Source organism: Gymnoscopelus braueri, assembly GCF_963280865.1.
Source record: "Gymnoscopelus braueri genome assembly, chromosome: 9".
Lineage (NCBI taxonomy): Eukaryota > Metazoa > Chordata > Actinopteri > Myctophiformes > Myctophidae > Gymnoscopelus > Gymnoscopelus braueri.
This window is the reverse complement of record NC_137610.1, coordinates 14572943-14586210: the sequence shown is the minus strand read 5'-3', so window position 1 is coordinate 14586210 and position 13268 is coordinate 14572943. Positions and strand designations below refer to the sequence as shown.

Genomic DNA, 13268 nt, shown 5'->3' with positions numbered 1-13268 from the left:
AATGCATAGAAAAAGTGAATCTGGAATAACACCTTGATTAGGATATCGTTGCCGTCAAGCTCATAGCGCGGCTACGAACATTTTTGAAAATATTTTTATATATACAGTATGTTTTTTAAAGCGAACATTTGCAACTCAAATCTTTGCTTCTGGGGATTCTACAAATGTCTTCTAAATTCTAACAGTTTTTTGAAAAAAAACTTAAGTCACTATAATATCAGTGGTTCTCAAACTTTTTTCAAGGACCCCCAAAATGATATGTATTTGTCCGCGGACAAACATTTTGTTCCAAGGACCCCCAGAAGCAAAGATTTGAGTTAAAATGCATATATATTCAAAGATTTGCACACATTATCACGATTTAAAAAAATAAAATAAATAGCAGATCTACAAGCTCATAGCGCGCTATGAGCTTGTAGATCTGCTATTTTTGAATAGCCCAAAGAAAATGACAGAGACGCGTTCCCGGATCGACTGGGTTAGCTCAGGAAAAACTCAACAGAGAGATTCACTCATTGCACCCTGTGTGTGGCTGACTGTCACGAATTGGCGTGTTTGTGAAAAAAACAGGTTATGTTCACTGGCAAGGACTGCAGGCATCTTCCTCCCCTCTTTGTATCGTGCACACACACACTCTTTCTGTATTTTTCTCATTCCCTCACCTCATGTGTTTGCAGTCACACAGTCACCTGTCGACCAACCCATATCACTTATCTATTTTCCACAGGTCCACAGCATGCATTGTGTTAAAAAGAAAAAAAAGCAAGCGAAATGCAGCATTATTACACATGCCTTTCCTGTGACTTACTATCCCAATGAATAAGCGAGAGGGTGCATGCATCACACACACCCTTAGCATTTTATAAGGCTAATCTGCCCATTGAACAAATGGAATGTGATGTGCTAACACCGTTAGCGGGTGACAAATCGAATTACTGGCAGTTTTGTTCCGGTTATGCTTGATAATGACATTCACGGGAGAGACCGTCAACGATCTGTGTCGGTCTGCCCCGAGTTTACAACTTGCTACAGCATTCAAGTCAACCAGCTGAGATAGGCATTAGTACGAGAGAGAGGCAGGCTCGGGGAGAACTCCGGCAATGTTTTCACTTTTTTTCCCCTCCTTTTTTAGCCCCTTCTGAGGTGTTTCCTCTCACTATAAGTGGCTTCTAAAAATACCTGAGTTCCCAGATTTGCTTCATTAAATACAGTGTGTTTCCTGGCAGCACTGCGCTGGCTGCGCTGGATGGCTGTTTGGCTGGCTCACCAGCTGGCTGGCTGGCTGGCTGGTTTGACTGACTTACTGTACTGTACTAACTGCACGGGGGTTAGAGCGAGCATTGTGTGTCCAGCCCTCGATTCGTCTCCCTCCCTCCTACGCATCGGCATTCTGGTACCTACTTGCCGAGGAAAAACTGCATAATTTACTATCACTAAATGCAGTATTTAACAATCGCAGTACTGACAGGAAATCAACAGTCACGGCCGCTAAAGTTGACCGCGGTATGTCAGAGATTACAGAGAGCCATACCAGTCTATATATATATATATATATATATATGTGTAAAATAAATAGCTTAGCCCATCCGTCGGCCCGGGTTGTGGAATATTGTGAGTGACGTGCAGGCTAACATGTGGCTGTGTTAGCGCGTACCTCCTACTCTTCTCCCTGTCCCTAGATTGGCTGCTAACCAGAGAAGGCTGCCATGGCCACATGGTCGAGCATTACATCACAACATGTCTCATCCCCAGAGCGGTACAGCAAGGGCAGTGGTGGAAAGTAACTAAGTACATTTACTCAAGTACTGTACTTAAGTTTAAAAAAAATTAGGCATTTGTACTTTACTGGAGTATATCCAATTTTTCAATACTTTTACTTCTACTCCACTACATCTCAGAGGCAAATATTGTACTTTTACTGCTCTACAATTATTTGAAAACTTTAGTTACTAATTACTTTGTAGATATACATTATTACATTATAAAACATACGTTAACCGCTTTAGCCCTGTTTTATACATCGGCTATTTGAAAATAGCCGATCTACAAGCTCACAACGCGTTGTGAGCTTGTAGATCTGCTATTTTCAAACATTTGACTACTTTTACTTTTGGTACATTTTGATGCCAATACTTTTGTACTTTTACTCAAGTAACATTTTTGAACACAGGCCTTTTTACTTGTAACAAGAGTATTTCTACATTGCAGTATTGATACTTTTACTTTAGTAAAAAATAAATTAGTACTTTTTCCACCACTGAGCAAGGGGGAAAAAAAGAAAAAACAAGAGAAAAAAGAAATCTTGCTTCTTTGAATAGGATTGACCAAATGACCTGTATAACAATGCTGTTTGCATGCAGTGGTGACACCCTAGCTTTAGTTTTTGAGCCTATCAGAGCCTGGGGGGCCGCACGACTATTTCTGTAGACGAGCCATCTGCAGCCTGGTGGTGGCACGCTGTAGCGTTGGCACACGCAGAGGCTGCATTTCATCCTGGCATGCCGTCCAGCACACGTTCGGTTCTCTCTGTGCTGGCATTGACATCTGGATCCGAAAAAGACGCATCTGCGTTTCACATTGACTTCAAGGATGCCTTAACCAATTAAGACCGGGAACGCATCCGTGTGTCATTTTTAGATTTCTTTTGGCTATTCAAAAATAGCAGATCTACAAGCTCGTAGCGCTACGTGCTACGAGCAGAGTAGCGCTACAAGCTCGTAGCGCTACGTGCTACGAGCAGAGTAGCGCTACAAGCTGGCGCTATGAGCTTATAGATCTGCTATTTTTGAAAAAGCATGAATTTTTTTCTCTTTTAAGCGGACATTTGTAACTCAAATCTTTGCTTCTGGGGGTCCCTGGAACTAAATATTTTACAAATGTTTGCTTTAAAAATATATATATTCAAAAATTTGCCAAAAAGATCACGATTTTTCTAAAATAGCAGATCTACAAGCTCATAGCGCGGCACTCCGCTATGAGCTTGTATATCTGCTATTTTTGAATAGCCCAAAGACATCCTAAAATGACACAGATGCGTTCCCTTCCCGGGTCTAAATGGGTTAACTCTGATTGAGCAGAGAAACATTTTTTTAACTTGAGTTAAAAAGCGGATGAGGCTGAGCTCGACGTGTGATGAAAACGAGAGCCTTCGCCATCGGTGGTTAAAAACAGAAACGCTTCACAAGAACTGATAAGGTCATTAGTCGATCGCTGCGCTAACAGCTGGTTGACTACAAGTCCTAAAATTATACAATGTGTGGTTGTGCGTGCGCACGTGCGTGTGCTTTGCTGTGGTGGTGTGTGTGTGTGTGTGTGTGTGTGTGTGTGTGTGTGTGTGTGTGTGTGTGTGTGTGTGTGTGTGTGTGTGTGTGTGTGTGTGTGTGTGTGTGTGTGTGTGTGTGTGTGTGTGTGTGTGTGTGTGTGTGTGTGTTCCTCTACCACCGTCTTATGTATGTAAGTCAAGGCCACTGTATGAATGGGACATCATTAGCACCAATGGCATCAGGAGGGGAGAACGTGGCAGGGAGACTTAAGAGACTTAAAGGGTAATACCACTCATTTTCAACATTGAACTATGTCGGGTATGCAGGGTGTACTTTTGGCTCCGCCGCCTCAGCCAGTACACCCTGAGTATGTCACTGATCACATTACCACAATCAATTATCCAGTTCTAGGCAGCATAGAAGGGGGGGGGGGACTTTTTTCTTATTTCCACACAACAGCTCTAAGGTGTATTAAAGGCATAGTTCAATGTTGAAAATGAGTGATATTCCCCTTTAAGCTATGGATATATTACGTCAAGCCCCTGATCTCTTCCTATTACTGTTTATTTGTTATTCATAAAAAAATTAATAATCTAAAGTTTTCCTAGATATTATTCAGCAAGGAGTGAAACAAAATGATGACCATTATATGGTATTAATTCAGTCTGAAGACACAAGCATGCGCTCTCGTTTGATACCAATGTGACCAATGATCCATCGCAAACTTCACATGGTCATTGTACGACAGGAATATGAGTTTTGTTCAAATAAGTGTGTGCTAAATATAGCTGGTGAATGTTTATTTTAATAATAATCATTAAATCAATAAAGTGCATTTGCACATAACTGGAATTTATCATGAGGATTTAAAGGTGCAGTAAGTGATATTTATTTTGTTTGCTCAGTAACAGGGTTCTCCCTGTCTTTCAAGCTCTTTAGTAAACAGAAAATGCATTTTCAGGTCGAGATACCAATTTGAATCCAGTCAAGAGAGAGAACTCATGGAACTACGCTATCAAATTGAAGGTGATAATAGATACTCTCTCCTGATTGGATGAAATTGGAAAGCTATATACCTGAAAACCTATTTTCAGTTAATTAATGAGCTGGAGAGACAGGGAGACCCCTGTTACTGTACAAACTCTCTATAGTAATGATACCTATGAGAAAATACAGCTTTAACCAATTCACAATAGTTTTTTGTTTTAACCCCAAAAAATATCACTTACACAACCGTTAACCATCCTAACTATAAGGATCAGTGGGCAGTGTTGCCAGATTATGAGAGAGAAACAAGCAACCAGGTCTAGGAAAACCAGCCCAAAAGACGCGACTATGGGCCACATGAGCACTTTAACATGTACATCAGCTATTTGAAAATAGCAGATCTACAAGCTCAGATCGCTTGTAGATCGGCTATTTTCAAATAAAATCTTGAGGGGAAATTATAATAAGCAGATCTGGCAACCCTGTCAGTGGGAGCTATTAACCACTGCTCGAGGTCAGCTCTGTACATGGTCCACTCTTTTTGTCCTCTACACCAAAGCTGTTCTTTGAAGAGTCACATTGCGACGCGTTGAGAGCTTGTAGATCTTTTTGACAGTCTTTCTCAAGGACACTTTGACGATAAGCCTGAAGGGAGATCAAACGGTGGGAACTTCCGATTTCCAGATGGCAATTCTACCTCCTGACTGAGCCACACAGCCTGTACCTCTATTTAGGAGTTGTTCTTTTGACTTCCCAGACACCACCTCACCCCAAATGAGCAAGTTAATTTATTGGCTGGGGATTATGCCCCCCCGCGGGCGCGCAAATCCCGGGGGGAACGGGGGGGTTTCGTCCCCCCCCTAGCTTCAGATTGGACCTCCCTAAGTAATTTAGAATAATAAAAAAATAATAAATGTTTTGATAATAAATCACTAAAATCAGGCAAAAATAAGAATTAAATAACATAACCCTAACCCTAAAACCGAAAAATAAAGTAACCAAAAACCGAAAAGAAACTAACAAAATCCGCCAAAAAAACGAAATGTTTCGCCCGACCCCCCCCCCAGCCTCAAGCCAGATTTTCGCCAATGCGCCCCACCCCTATGATATCAAATAAATAATGAAGAATTCCCGTTAATCCCATTTACCAGAAAATAACTTTACAATGCGATAATAGATTTCCTCCACAAAATGTAGGCATGATTATCTCCTTTAATTACTCCCAGAGTGCTTCAGATTTATGTATCGAACGGGTGGAATTCTGAAAGTTTTCTTCCACTATAGGGGATAAGCTTAGCATCAAACAATGCTAGAAACCCCCTGATTAGTACTCAGCTATGCATGTCTGCGCAGTCTCTTAAGTTATGTGACTGCAGTCTCTCTCTCTCTCTCTCAAACAGACGACAGTGTGGCCAGGATGCTGGCATGCCCAGACAGCCTGTGGTGGGTGAGAGACATTTTGTTGCTCTGCCCATTTTTTTTCCTCCGGCGCATCTCTCTCCTCTCCTCTCCTCTTTGGGACGCGAGCCCGGCGTGTCTGCCACCTCATCGAGCTAAGGCTGGCGCAGCCACCGCTAAGCCACTTCAAATATGACATCTGGCACCGGGGTTTCCTTTTTCCTCCTCTTAATTTCATTTTCGCAGTGTGTTTCTCGAGGGCACGCACGGCACGCACACAGCATCCGTTTTTGTGTGGCTACACTTGTTCTTTAAAAAGGACAGGCTTGCGGGTTCAACCGGGGCAGTTGTGTTAACATCTGTTCAGACAAGGACACTGGGAGCATTCTCCCCTCGAAACCGCACAGGCTGCGCCGAGGCTCATGTTTTTGGCCTTTTCAAGTGTAATGGCGTGATAAGATTCTAGCTCTCTCAGATGGTATCACGCGCAACGGGGACGCGGCGGCATTGATCCGCTATCTGCCCGTCTAGTAAAGCTTCACTTAGCATGAAGGAGGCCTGACCAAAGTTTTATTTCATCCCTCATAAACACACAAAAATACTTTGGCACTATCGGCTCATCTTGTGTAAAGCTTCCGGCTCACAGGTATAGTTTATGGACAGCCCGAGCAGCAAAACAAGAGGAGAATAAAGCCACTTATTTTTGACTTTGTGTTTGGGCATTGATAAGGCTCAAGGGGGACCAGCAACGGGAAACCCACTCGTCTGTTCGGGTTTATACCTGGAAGTGTTTGGCAGCGCTCAAACAGCCCCCGCCACAGGATTTTTCATTTGATCCCCTTACATCAAAGGGCGTGCCTACAAACACGTATTAAAAGTGGAGGCGATATCACCTCGAGCCTGCCTTTTTATTTCTCCCATTGTGGACGAGGACAATCAAAACAGCCGGTGTGGGTTACCGTGTGGATTTAAAGGGCTTTGATTACAATAAGGAGCCATTATGCTGCGGTAAACAATGAACTCATAATGGCTTGTCCTCATTAGCGATTGGGCAACAACAACACCAAATAAGGCTCTTGCAGTTTCACCAACGCAGAGTGTGAAACACGTCACTGTTTACAAGTCTCTCAACAGATTTGGTATTACGTCGTCACCTTAAGTTTCACTCTTGGGCTCGACAGCACATGCAGGCACATGCATGTGTGTGTGCACGTGCGGTACGATAACACTCACAATGCCGCTTCAGTGCAAGTCAATCTTCGCTTACAATAAACCCTGTATCCCCTGTTCGCTCCTGGTCTGCAGGAAACAACTTTTCAATGAGTCATGACAGACAGAGAGAGAGAGAGAGAGGGAGAGACTCTGGCAAGTCCTTGATTCCCTGAGCTAATCTCCTCCATAGTTAGTTTATTATGGACATGGCAAATGAGATTATGTCAGAGATAAATCAAAACGCAGTGATTAATTGTAAGTCTTTGAGAGCATATAGTGTTAGTAGTGCAGGGGTCTTCAACAGGGGGTCCGGGACCCCTAGGGGGTCCTCAGAGTTACTACAGGGGGTCCGCCAAATCTTTGCGTGATAGGAACTTTCTTTTTACATTAACCACTTGGACCCTATCACCCCTATATTCCGAGGGGAACGTGAGCCGAAAATAGCAGATCTACAAGCTCACAATGTTGTTCACAGTTGTGAGCTTGTAGATGGGCTATTTTCGGCAAAGTGGTTTGGTGTGGAGGGGGAAAAAAAGGAGAAAACCAAGTACGGAGTCAAGGCCAAATGTAGGGTTTAAGTGGTTAAATGTCTGAAATAAACAAAAAAACATTCATTCACACAACACTGATAGTCAATAAATCTATGAAATCTATGACATTTATATACAATATGTAGTGGGGGTCCCTGCTTCAGCTCTCTCTCAGCTAAGGGCTCCTTGGCCTGAAAAACGTTGAAGACCACTGCTGTAGTGTACTGTATGTGTACACTAAGGGACCCTGGATGGGTTCAGGAACCAGGCCAGGAGCCAGGAGCTAGAGAGGCCAGGAGCAGGGTTAGAGCCTGGATAAAAACATGGCCTGGTCTGGTCTGGCCCTGGCCTCAGTGGCCTGGCTCTCACTGACTGAGCAGTGTGGATGGAGCAGGACAGCTGACAGACCTTAAACAGTCCCCAGCCCACACTTCCTATTGGCTGCCGGTGACATCATGCTTCTATTCCCTCCACGTTTTCACCTCCTCTTTTTTCACAGTGTGGGAGGAGATGTTTCTCCTTTCCCTCCTCCTCCTCTCTCTTTCTCACCCCACTCTACTCTGTTTCTCTCACTCTCCCCCTCTCTCTCCCTCTCTCACCCTACTGTACTGTTTCTCTTGCTCTCCCTGTCTTCCCACACACATGCACGCATACACACACACACACACACACACACACACACACACACACACACACACACACACACACACACACACACACACACACACACACACACATGCACAAACGAACACACTCTCTTCTCTTCTCTCTCTCTCTCTCTCTCTCTCTTCCCCCCTTTTAGGGACCTCAACCACTCACATGGCCACCCTCCCTGTATAGGAGGTGGAGAGAAAGAAAGCGAGAGGGAAGGAAACCATAAGAAGATGAAAAAACAAAACAAAGACATAAAGAAACTACAGGCACTGTAACTTCACCATTATGGGAACCAGAACTCTACACTGTACGATCCTGAGTGTTCATTTAACTCCCCGTGTGTGTGTGTGTGTGTGTGTGTGTACAAATCATGGAACGGGTCCATTTGGTTCCATTTGTACACCGAGTTAAATTAGCACTCAGGATTTTACTGTGTGAAACGCATGTAACAGAGAGGCTTAGCTAAGGCTCGATCTCTCTGTCTCTCTCTGTCTCTCTCTGTCTCTCTCTGTCTCTCTCTGTCTCTCTCTGTCTCTCTCTGTCTCTCTCTGTCTCTCTCTGTCTCTCTCCGTCTCTCTCCGTCTCTCTCCGTCCGTCTTTCTCTGTCTTTCTCTGTCTTTCTCCGTCTTTGTCTGTCTCTCTGTCTGTCTCTCTGTCAGTCACACACTGACTGAACTGCTGAATACACATTTTTATTTGCATTTTACATTATTGACAAAAATCGAATTACTTGTTACGACCACAGACTTTTGATTGCATCTGTTGAAATCTTATTCAGCTGCGAGCAGATAGATATACTGTCTGTCTGTCTGTCTGTCTGTCTCTCTGTCTCTCTGTGTCTCTCCCTCTCTCTTGTGGTTTGTCCTGTGTTGATATGGTGTCTCTTGGTGAAGTGCTGCGTGCGAGCTGGCTCATCCTGTCAAGTGTGGAAAGTGGTGCATGCTGCGCGTGTGACACTCACAGGACGTGGCATGTACGCAGGGCTGCAGAGGCCACCCCAACACACACACACACACACACACACACACACACACACACAGCCGCCGCATCACATTTAGTTACCGTTACGCCTGATTTATGCTTAGTTGTGCGCCAGCGTCTCTCACCGAAAATAGCCGATCTACAAGCTCACAACGCCTCGCAGCGCAGTGAGTTTGTAGATCGGCTATTTTCAGTGCGAGACGTGATGTGCAACGTGAATGTGTGTGTGCCCACGTGCAGGCAAACAGGTAGATAGATTGACGCACAGACTATCACCATGCATTGCACACACACACAAAATGTACATGGTATTGTATATTGCTTTGCAGACTGAGACCGAATTTTTTTCTGATTCCTTATCCGACACACTGTGAAGATGGAACAGGAAACCTAAAGGGACGGACGGACAGACAGATTGATTGATGATGAATGCACAGACAGACAGACAGACAGATATATAGAATAAATGACTCATTTTGAGAAATAATTGAAAAACTGTCTATTAAAAAAAACAACTAAAAAACAAGATGAGCTGAAGAACAGATCAATCAGGCCATTCATTCATTCATTCATCCAGTGAGCCCACACACTGATGTGTTGTTTTGGGAGCTATGAATCACGAAGACTGATCTCTGCAGCAGACAGGTGTGTCTTGTTGTCTGACGAGGGGGCGTGTGTGTGTGTGTGTGTGTGTGTGTGTGCATGTGTGCGTGTGTGTGTGTGTGTGTGTGTGTGTGTGTGCGTGTGCGTGTGTGTATTTTTTATTTCCATGAGTCAGACAGACAAGTCAGCCAACGATCTTCTGCATCATCACGGAGGATCTTCAGACACACACACACACACACACACACACACACACACACACACACACACACACACACACACACACACACACACACACACACACACACACACACACACACACACACACACACACACACACACACACACACACACACACACACACAGCCCACCCTCCTCCTCCCTCATGACAGATTAGCCCCTTTAGGTCGGATTAAAGGAGGAGTCAGCTCTGCTCCATGTAGGGGAGGTGAAGTGTCATATCGGGGTGCTGCAGGAGGAGGAGTGTGGGCTGACGGAGCAGCCATCCTGGACGGACGGGGCAGGTGGTTCCTCTCCTCTCTGCATGGGCTCAGCACCACAGCATCCACAGCCCTCACATCATCAACACTCTATGGATGGAAGTCCATTCCATCCATTATAAAAAATATATCAATAATTCAATAGAATAATCTATTCATAATCGATCCCTATATTTATTCTAAAAGAGTTCAAGTAACCCATCTAACGCGCTGTGAGTGTGTAGATCGGCTGTTTCAACTATTTTTGCACGAAACTGTTGCGCGGCTTTAATATTAACCACTATCTTATACTTTGGCTATTCAAAAATAGCAGATATACAAGCTCATAGCGCGGCACCGAGTGCCGCGCTATGAGCTTGTAGATCTGCTATTTTTGAAAAATCTTACTTTTGCAAATATATATATATATATATATATTTTTTTTTTAAAGCGAACATTTGTAACTCAAATATTTGCTTCTGTGGGTCCTTGGAACTAAATATTTTGAGATGGGGGTTCGCGGCCAAATACATATAATTTTGAGGGTCCTTGACATGAACAAGTTTGAGAACCACTGATATATTAGAGCAACATAAGTGTTTCAGAAAAACAGTTAGAAGACATTTGTAGAACCGGCCTCAGGTCTTAAAGTTGTACAATGCAGAATCACAAATAACGATTTTTAGGGCTGACGGAGCAGCATCCTGGACGGACGGGGCAGGTGGTTCCTCTCCTCTCTGCATGGGCTCAGCACCACAGCATCCACAGCCCTCACATCATCAACACTCTATGGATGGAAGTCCATTCCATCCATTATAAAAAATATATCAATAATTCAATAGAATAATCTATTCATAATCGATCCCTATATTTATTCTAAAAGAGTTCAAGTAACCCATCTAACGCGCTGTGAGTGTGTAGATCGGCTGTTTCAACTATTTTTGCACGAAACTGTTGCGCGGCTTTAATATTAACCACTATCTTATACCACTATCCTTGACATGAACAAGTTTGAGAACCACTGATATATTAGAGCAACATAAGTGTTTCAGAAAAACAGTTAGAAGACATTTGTAGAACCGGCCTCAGGTCTTAAAGTTGTACAATGCAGAATCACAAATAACGATTTTTAGCAACCTCTGCTGGTCACTACCGTCACTGCATACAATTTCCCTAGTCCTCGATTACCCAGAATTCCATTCGTTTTCACCGGAAGCCGGAAGCGTTTCAAAAAGCGATCTTTTAATTGTTTTATACTATCTACGGATCGTTTCTCTTAGCCAGTGGAGCATTAGTTACCATGAGCTGTGCTTTCTTTTTCTGTTCTTTTTCGATCTTCCAATCCTACATTATCTTAAAATCAGCGTGAGGTTCCTTTTTGTTAATAGCGCGGTAGTTCCTGGCCAAACAGGAAACCGTTGCGGTAGTTCCTGAGGACGTCGGCCACGACGTCGGCCAGGAACGTCATTTTCCCGGGAAAGTCCCCCCCGTACACGTTCAATAGAAAATATATAAATAAAAGGCTTCCGGGGGTGAAATTCACGGAGTGGGTGTTGTGAAACTTTTGCCACTCGCAAAAGATATACAATTTAACTTTAGTTTTGTTGAAAACGTTACCTAGTATTACTTTAATGGGTTAATAATATATATATTATAATAGCTAAGACAATAATCAATAGTTGCAGCCCTAAAACATACACACACACACACACACACACACACACACGCCACTCCGTCCCATCCCTGTAGCTCATCCTGCCATCATGTAGATAATCCAACATGCCAGCGCTTGTGTGTCAGCGGCACATCACAATAACGCTCCGCAGGTGTGTGTGTGTGCGACACATGAGCGCGGTTACGGAGAAAGCGTTTCAGTAGATTACACAGTGTGGCAGGCAGCCAGGGAGCAGAGAGAGAGAGAGGGCAGATGCCAGAGAGGAGAGAAGAAGGCTGAGAAACGAGCGCAGTGGTCGAGCGCACGGAGAACAAGTCCGCTCTCCCAGCCACAGGAAGTGCTAAGCCCCCACCATGTCAAACATAAGACTTCCAGAAATGATTGAAACAAAATACCCACGCTTTCGCCCCCAAACAAACAATGGCCTTCATTGTGGAATGTTGTGGCACACTCGCAGCCAGGGGACACATAAAGACACAGTTTGAAAACGCTGGGCCACGTCCGTCCGTCCGTCCGTTCGTCCCCCCGACCCCCCCTTTCGCCTCCTCTGCTCGCCTCTCCCCGCCTGGCAGACCGGACCCCCTCTCTCCCTCTCAGTTGGGACATTTTACAGCCAGGCCAGGCAACACCGCGGCCCACTCTCTGGAGCCCAGGCTGCTCTGAAAAATATGCCCTTTGTCTCCCTGTCGTCACAGACCTCACACAGTTCCGCGGACCCAAGGGCTGCACCGCTGCCGTTCGTCCAACAGGGGGCCTCGGCCACAGGGGCAGCATCAGCAGCAGCAGCAGAGAGGTTCTAAGGCTGAACTCAATGTTGTCATGTCCGCTTATTATAAGCGACTTTGGGCTTGTTTTTGTGTAAAGTTGCTTGCAAATATTGGTATTTGCGGGTTGTGGTTTTTTGGGCTTGTTTCTAAAGTGTAGTTGTTTATTTGGGCTTGCTTCCTAATGTTGTTTAAACCAGTGGTTTTCAAACGATTTCATGTAAAGACCCCCAAATTAACATGTAATTGTCCGTGGAGGCGTGGACCCCCATCTGAAAATGTTTTAGTTCCTGGGATCCCCATACAAGATTTGCGTATTTAAAATGTTTAGAAAACATTCCAACAATTCCAACAAAGATTTGTTTTGAAAATAGCAGATCTACCAGCTGACAACGCATCGTTACGCGTTGTCAGCTTGTAGATATTGTAGGCTATTTTCAAACAGCCAAGGTATATAAGTTTGAAGTGCTCATGTGGCCTATAGACGCTTTTTGGGGGGGGGCTTGTTATCATAGACCTGGTTGCTTATTCTCTCACACAATCTGGCAACACTGGTTAGGCTGCACTGTGCAGACACGCATCCACAAAGACTCAAGAGAATGTAAACAACAGTCTCAATGCTCACTGAGACGGAATCTTTTGGTCCTTTTAAATTCGGTGGCATATCTCCTGTGACTGATTCCTGACAAAAGTGAGCACGGTTAGCGTGAACATGGATCAAG

At 44.2% G+C, this 13268-nt stretch overlaps 1 protein-coding gene across 1 annotated transcript in view; it reads right to left on the bottom strand.

Annotated features, from left to right (window-relative positions):
- Positions 1–13268, bottom strand: part of igf1ra (insulin-like growth factor 1a receptor) — a 135182-nt gene that overhangs the window by 54936 nt on the left and 66978 nt on the right. The gene's annotated exons all lie outside the window — the stretch shown is intronic.